We start from the raw sequence: 7,873 nt of genomic DNA on the forward strand, positions 1-7,873 counted from the left end.
CACATCTCCGACACAGGTTCCAAACGGCAGTAACGACGTCCCAGACAATTCCTGGAATGCGCCATATCCATCCAAACACTGTCAGGAATCGTTTACGTCAGTACGGGATTCGACCACGACGCCCTGCCATACGTCCCAACCTGACACACCGTCATCGAGTCAACCGTCTAAGATGGTGTTGAAATCATGTTCGCCAACCTCGAATATGGTGGAGAAATGTTGTCTTTACAGATGAATCGTGGTTCAACATTTCCCACAGTGACGGGCGCCAACTTGTCTACCGGCGTTTGGGAGAACGTTATGCACGCAACTGTATTGTGGAGAGGAATCGTTTTGGAGGTGGCTCTGTGATGATTTGGGGTTGGATAACAGCACGGCACCGAACCCCTTTGGTGGTTGTTCAGGGCAATCTCACCGGTGTTGGCTACAGAGATCAGATTCTGAGGCCTGTGGTCATTCCTTTCCTGCAACGTCATGGCCCGGGATTGACATTTCAACAGGACAACGCTCGTCCTCACACGGCTAGGGTCGCAATGGATTTCCTTCACCATAACAATGTCATGTTACTGCCATGGCCTGCAATTTCTCCAGATCTCTCCCCAATAGAGCATGTGTGGGATGAAATGGAGCGCCGTCTGCGTCGTCTTCCACATCCTCCAGGTAACGTCCGTGACTTGGCACAGGATTTGAGAAGGATATGGCAGGCCATTCCCCAGGCCTTCTATGCCCCTTTGGTTGACTCCATGCGTCGCCGATGCACTGCTGTGATTCACGCACAGGGTGGTCATACCCGTTATTGACTTTGTGACTTTGTCGTTTGACCCCCTACTCCATTTTGATCTTCTGACGTCATAGTAACAGATGTTGTTCAGGCCCCGCTGACATTTTCTTATGGTCCGATCATTCAGCTGCTACAGCGTCTGCATCATTTTCTTGCTCTGTTGTATTTCAATCCAGAATATATTTTCTCCGTACACAGTTTCTTTATGTGGCTAGTATACTTAGTTTCTTATAATATGTAAGCTTATATCTGTACACGTTTGTTTGTATGTAAAACATGAACCTCTCTTTACTTCCTCGCTTCCTCAACAGGAAAACACTATGGCTTCATTGAAACTGAAGCTCATTTATCACATATAAGGTCGAGCCCCACACCAACGAGTATAACTACAACTACAACTACGACTACGACTACTACCTCAACAACTACTGTTGCGCCTAGAATAACAGATCCACGTAAGTTGTCATATGCAATACAGTTCATACTGTTACTCCTAATGTTTCAAGAACAATGTACTTATGGGTTTTTTTCAATTGGAAAATTCACACGCACATGCGTTTCGGGAACGTATAATGTTATAGGTAAAAAATAGTACATGTTATTTTGATAATCTTCATCATGAAAACCCGCAGGCAGGCCATTTTATGTAAATGTAATTCCTAGCTGCGGGTGGGTTATATTTTATGTTACACTTGGTCTGTTGAGACATAAGTTCCGCTAATTGTCGGATCAATTTCAAATAAAATTGTTTGTGGCGTCAAGTCAAAGGACGTCACGTGGCTTTGAACCGCTTTGCAAACAATGAAAAGAATTGAACAATTGGAACAAACTTAGCCACCCAACAAAAACCAAAATTCAAAAACAAAAAACAAAATTCTAACGCTCTAACGCAGTTCCACAATTATTTAATCTCAATGGGCAATGTCGAACTGTTTCACAAAGTCCCGACTCCCTTTAAGTTCCCGTTATCGTCAATGCTAACCAATGATGGTGAAAACCGTCGGGTTGTTTTTGGGGGGGATAAACATCCCAGGCATCAGTTTCTTAACTAAGGATTGATGTACAACTGCATAACACACAACTGCTTGACATGTAGTCCTAGTGGTCTAAGTAGTTGTACGTGAACTCTTTTCACTATGCAGGTAAGTAAGGTAGTATAGACTTGAAAAGGATCATTACTCCTTTCATCGCACCAGTGAATCCACCTCAGTTGGGAGATTATAAAATTCGTTACTTTGGGAAAAAAGGACTGAGAGGGTACATGTATAGCTTTGTCTGAAAGGAAAACAAATCGATCGCGAATGGACCCAAATCCTGTTGCGTTAAGCGAACAAGACTGGGAAGAGCTTCCAGTCACTCCAGTAAAGTACAATGGATAGACGAATGGTGTTTAAAGTTGTTCTTGTAGGAACTTTGTTATATTTTTCTATGACGTTTTCTCAAAAGCTCCAAGTGAGCAAACAGTCCTTAGCTGTAACTGGCTAATCGTCACGGATATTTACCTCGAGTTTCAGAATTTGAACAAAGTAAGTGAAAAGGCTTGTCAATTTGCTTGGGTAGATTACTTTTACAGCTGGAACATTACCTACTGCGTCTTTTAAACAACATTAACTCACTTCACTAGAGTAAAAACATAAGAAATATAATATCCCATCTCGTCTAACCTTTCAGTGGAACGTATTATTCCCATTGGAACCACCCAGTACAAAGCTTCTGTAAAAACTGGAAATCAGGACAAGGCTAGCACGGATTCAAGTGTAACCTTCATAATCCGCGGGGCAAAGGGACAAGTCGAGCACCTCCTTGACGTTCCATTCGTTAATGACTTTCAACAGAACGCTGAGGACACCTTTACTGTAAGTTGAACTTCGCAGTTGCTTCTGTTTAATCCTTTTTACAGCTTAAAGGTTTATATCTTGGTATCAATGTCACATTATGTAGACAACATGATACCGTAGAGCATCAAAGTCTTACTGAACAATAGGCGTCAATATGATAATATATATGATACAGAAATGTTTGGTGTAAAGCATTAAATTCTAGATTTAAAACAGGGTTACAATTTTCAAAAAGTGTTCGCTGGATATCATGAACAGAAATGTGTTATAAATTAAATTGTTTGACTCCTTTCTCAGGGGACAGACAATTAAACAGATAGGCAGGCTTCACAAAAATCGCTTTGATTGTAACGAAGGCATATTATGTCTTTGAAGAAGATACCTTTTTGGATTGAATGTTTTTTTGTACTTTCCTGGGAGTTTGTTGTGTTTACCAAGCCGATTATGCGGCTACATTGCCTTTAATTATCTTTGTGACATGTTTAGTTAGTTGTAGGACTCAACACAGGTGTACCTTTTGGGGGGATTTTTAAGGTTTGAGCTTGTTTTGTCCATGTTCTTTTTCATGTAATTCTCTTAAATGCATCATTTGTATGTTGACATAATCTCATCTACTATTGTCAGACTGAGGAAGGGGGTATTTGGCATGAATGGTTTTGGCATGAGGAGTAAGGCACTAATTTCTTTTCATCATTAAATGAATAATGATGAAAATGAATAAGTGCTTTACTCCTCGGCATTTACACAGAAAATATTTTTAATATCAATGCTGACAGTTAGTTTTCTGGAGCATTTTTTTCACATTTTGAACTATCACTTGTATATTCGGTTGAGTGAGTGAGTGGGTAGGGTTTTTGAACGCCGCCTTTAACAGCATCCTAGAAATATCACGGCGGGGGACATTAGAAACTGGCTTTACACATAGTACCCATGAGGGGAATCGAACCCAGATCATCGGCATAACGAGCGAACGCTTTAAAAACTAGGCAACCCCACCGCCCCTTCAGGTGAGCAACAGTGCCGTGTCACTAATGTTTACATCTGAACATGTTATACAAAAGGTTGTTTGTGTTTAAACAGTATTTTCCAGAAAGTTATCTCTTTGATTCTGTATTATCTAGAAGTTGTTGATTTGTCCACCATGTTGTTGGATTGGCAGGCGGTGACAGGTTAAAGGGGAAGTGTACACGCAAAAATCACTTTCTTTCTTTTTCTAAACAAAACGCAATTTTAGAATTAATAAGTATCTGTGTTTGAAAATATACACTAATTTTTTTTCACAGTGAAAGTAGGAAGCTCACAATAGTGTTAAAATGATATGCCGTTATGAGGCCTTCGTTTTACGAGCGAAATAGGCCTGAGTTATCCCCCTTAGATTATGACGTAATTGGTGCCAATTCAACTGGGTCCCTGTCTTTTCTCAACGCAAAAGATATCAAGGACCAGTTTGCGGTAAAACAACATGGTCTACGACACACTCCGGCGCAGTGGTGACTCAGCATAACACAATTCTGGCTGGCATCTGAGACGCTAGAATCACAAAACTGTACCTACACCACGTGAAGCGGCTCTAACAAAGCATGATGACGTCATAATGTTTATCAATTGGCACCAATGACGTCATATTGCAAGGGGCATAAGCCATGGTGTTTTTGTTATCGAAATAGAACACTTGGTAAATGTGAAAAATATAAATAGTTTTAATGCAAAAAATATGTTAATTAAATATGATGTTTTTTATATTTTTGTCTATGACACTTCTATGTTAACACTTTTAATGTGGAAAAAGTACAAGAAAAATTGGTTCATTTCCGTGTGAACTTGCCCTTTAAATGGATTGGATGGTCAGGCTCGGGGACATGGTTGATGGCTTGTCATCGTTAGGCGTTGTTCATGATATTAATGATTTATCTGACTTGGATTATGTTGAGGCCCCTAATATTATTATTGCTTACTGCGACCATAGGCAACAAAGAAATAAACTGAAAATATTTTAGTAAAACTAAAATTTCTCTGTCTTTGATGAAACATCGGTAACTGAAATCATTTTATTAACAATTCATTTGAAAGTGATCTGTTTGAACAATATTGTTAGCTATGAATTATTGTTCGTTATCAATTATTATATGTGTATTTACCCAATCATCTGCAACCAAGGATGATGATAATGATTATGTTAATCAACCAACTCAGATTCTATTTATTTTTCGTTTTCAGTTTAACGAAAAGGACGTTGGACACATAGTAGATTTGAGACTTCATGTTGTCAGATTTGGCTTTGACCCTTCCTGGTATTGCGAAAAGGTAATTCTTCTTGGAAAAGAATACATATTTACTAAATGTTTTCTTGTTTTTTTAAAGAACTTTAGCTTTCCATCCAACACACCATTAGGGAGAAGTTCATAAGTTCGATGCTGGATGCAAATTGAATTTCCTTGATCTTGGAATGAACACTGTCAGCATCCCCTTTGTTGAAATACAACAATGATCGTGACAAATTAAAAATCTCACTTCTGGTGTGATCTTATAAATGTTACATAATAAAAAAAAGATGCAATTGTTGTTTGATTATTTTTCCTTCTTTTATTTATCTATTTTGTGTTCTTTTTCTTTTCTTTTTTTTCGTGCGGGGGAGGGAAGGGAGGGGGGCGGAGGGGAGTTGATTGAACATGGCGGTGGGCCGTCCTGGTGAGTCACTGGTTGAAGAGTCAGCTCGTAAGTGCTTATAACACTCTTATTATTATGCGCACATCATTTTTTCTTTCAAAGTTATACCGCACTGGACAAATGTTTTCCAAACCAGAAGTGATGTTATTAAACTGGAAGTGTTTATTGTTTTGTTTATTTAGGTAGCTAGAGGCACAGTATTGTGGTACTCGGCATGCGTTGTGGATGTGATGCCATTATCTACGTGTCAATAAGGATAACAATTTATGGATGAACAACTTCTTTATTACAATTAAGAGCAGGTTCTAACACCGTTAAAAAGCAAGTGATACGTGTCAGGTTAACGTGAGGAGGAAGTCCCTAAGTAACGCAGGTCATAGTAGTTTACAACTTTGGTGAAATCAACGTATGTTGGTGACAAAGGATTCTAATTTGGACGAATATAAGATCTGGGGAGACAAGGGTGTCAATCGTGTAACCGAAAAAGATCAGCGGATCATGACACGACTAGGAGACAATTCTGGACGGCGAATTGAGATGCCTTCTGTGCTCAAGATGACCATGCTTGGCAACTTGATGATCATTAATTAATGCATTGGGAAAATAATTCGAGCCTGATAGCTTGACTGAAATATAGCAGAAATAATATGCTTGTTATTACGCCTTTGAAGCAGTGTTATATCATCATTTATCGTTTCATTCCATTCAGGTGATGTTAACAACTCATACACACAAGAAGTATGGCATCAAGACAAGTATGTTTATATCGACGGTGAAAAAATGGTTTGCGCCTGATGTTGGATTGGACTTTTTCAGAATAGACGCAGACGAAAAGGCGATACATTTTACAAAAATACAGTGACTAGATATAAAAACAAAAATATCTTCTTTTAAAATGTACGTAATGTTTACAACACGTTTCTCAATACATTTATTTAAAACAAATGCCCCTCAAATGCACAGGCTTTCCTGATTTGCAAAATCACAAAAACACAAAGTGTACATTTTGAACGAACAATAAATCGGAAACCGGAAACGATTAAACCATGCAAATAACAACTGAGGAAGAGCCGATATTAAGATCGGTAAGGTGTGTGCACATTTGGCGTATAATGTAAAATTTGAAGTCCTTGGTATCAGATCAACAACTATCCAGATGTAAGTCCTGATTATATCATAACCATTGTGGCATACATTACATACTGGACCACATTTACTGTCCAAGATTTACGGCGATACCTAACATTTTATTAAATTTATGTTTCGTTCCTTTTCGTTATCTCCTGCTGTCTTCTCACTAATTCGGACCCCTGTTAAACCGGCCACACAGTAGCCCGGTTTAGACAAATTCCCTTACATAAAAGCGAAAAGATCCTTTTTTGTAAATAAAAGCCACTCTTTTATTCAAGAGCAACATATTTGCTTATTTATTTTAAGAAAGCTTATGACTATGTTGTTAGAAATGCATTATTGGATAGAATATCATACGTTGGTGTTGGAGATTAACTGTTGAATGTCTTAATATCGCTATGTAAGGATGTGTGTTTTTGCTTTAATGTGAATCCTGGTTTCAAACAGACATAAAGATGACTGTCACAAATACTCTTTTCTGTTGTAAATCACAGTCTTTGCTCGTACCATCTTTTCTTGCTGAAAATGAGGCCGAATTATGTCTGTTGCTAGATGCAGTTGAAAAATAGTATTGGAGAAGGAAGCGTGATATCAACAGGTTGAAGGTCAGAGGTTGTACATTTCAGAAACCGGTCCATAGTGCAGACGAAGTATGACTTAATGTTAGAAACAATGTAATAGGGTCAATGAAAAGCTATACTTATCGTGTTGTACTGTTTACAGAACATCCCGATTATACAGCAATGCAGGCGCAGCTACACAATCGAACAATAGGACCCAAGGTTTACTTTTGATGGTATGGTCTCTCAGGCTTAAAGATCAGACTGAATGTCTAAACTGTTAATGCTGTTCAGAATAGGGCAATTAGATTTATTTTTCTAGGGTGAAATATGTCCAAAATGTGATTTGAGATGGATATACAATGTTGTATGACAGTACACATACATTTCTAGATATTGGTGACGTTTTACGTGTCAAATGGACTGAATATATAATGGATAAGAAACATTTGAATAAAATTAACGATTTCAAAAAAGGAAAGTTCAAGAAAGGGTGTTTTATTGACAAATTAATTTTATCTTCTGAAACGAAGCGTGTATGTATTAATACGTACTTATGCTCTGAACAAGGAACAAAGTCACTAAGGTTGAAATGAAAAATTTTAAAAAATCAAAATGTTTAGAGTTGGCACGGGGATCGGGGTGGGGGCAGTCCTCTAAGGCGCCGTAATTTTCTGTGCAGAGTTGCGTTCTTTGGCCACGCCAGAAACCTATGATCGTGAGTCCATATCCCGGTTCGCCCCGACCATGTGTCTGGATTTGTCATCATAGTACACGTGCTAGTGAGTTTCATCAAAGTGGTAAACGACTGAAACTTCAACACTTCGGGCTTTCCTGCCAAGCTGACACGCCGTGATATAAATGGAATACTATTCAAAACAGCGTTAAACACAACA

Source organism: Haliotis rufescens, unplaced genomic scaffold (genome assembly GCF_023055435.1).
Source record: "Haliotis rufescens isolate VD_foot unplaced genomic scaffold, xgHalRufe1.0.p SCAF_3, whole genome shotgun sequence".
In the NCBI taxonomy this organism is placed as follows: domain Eukaryota; kingdom Metazoa; phylum Mollusca; class Gastropoda; order Lepetellida; family Haliotidae; genus Haliotis; species Haliotis rufescens.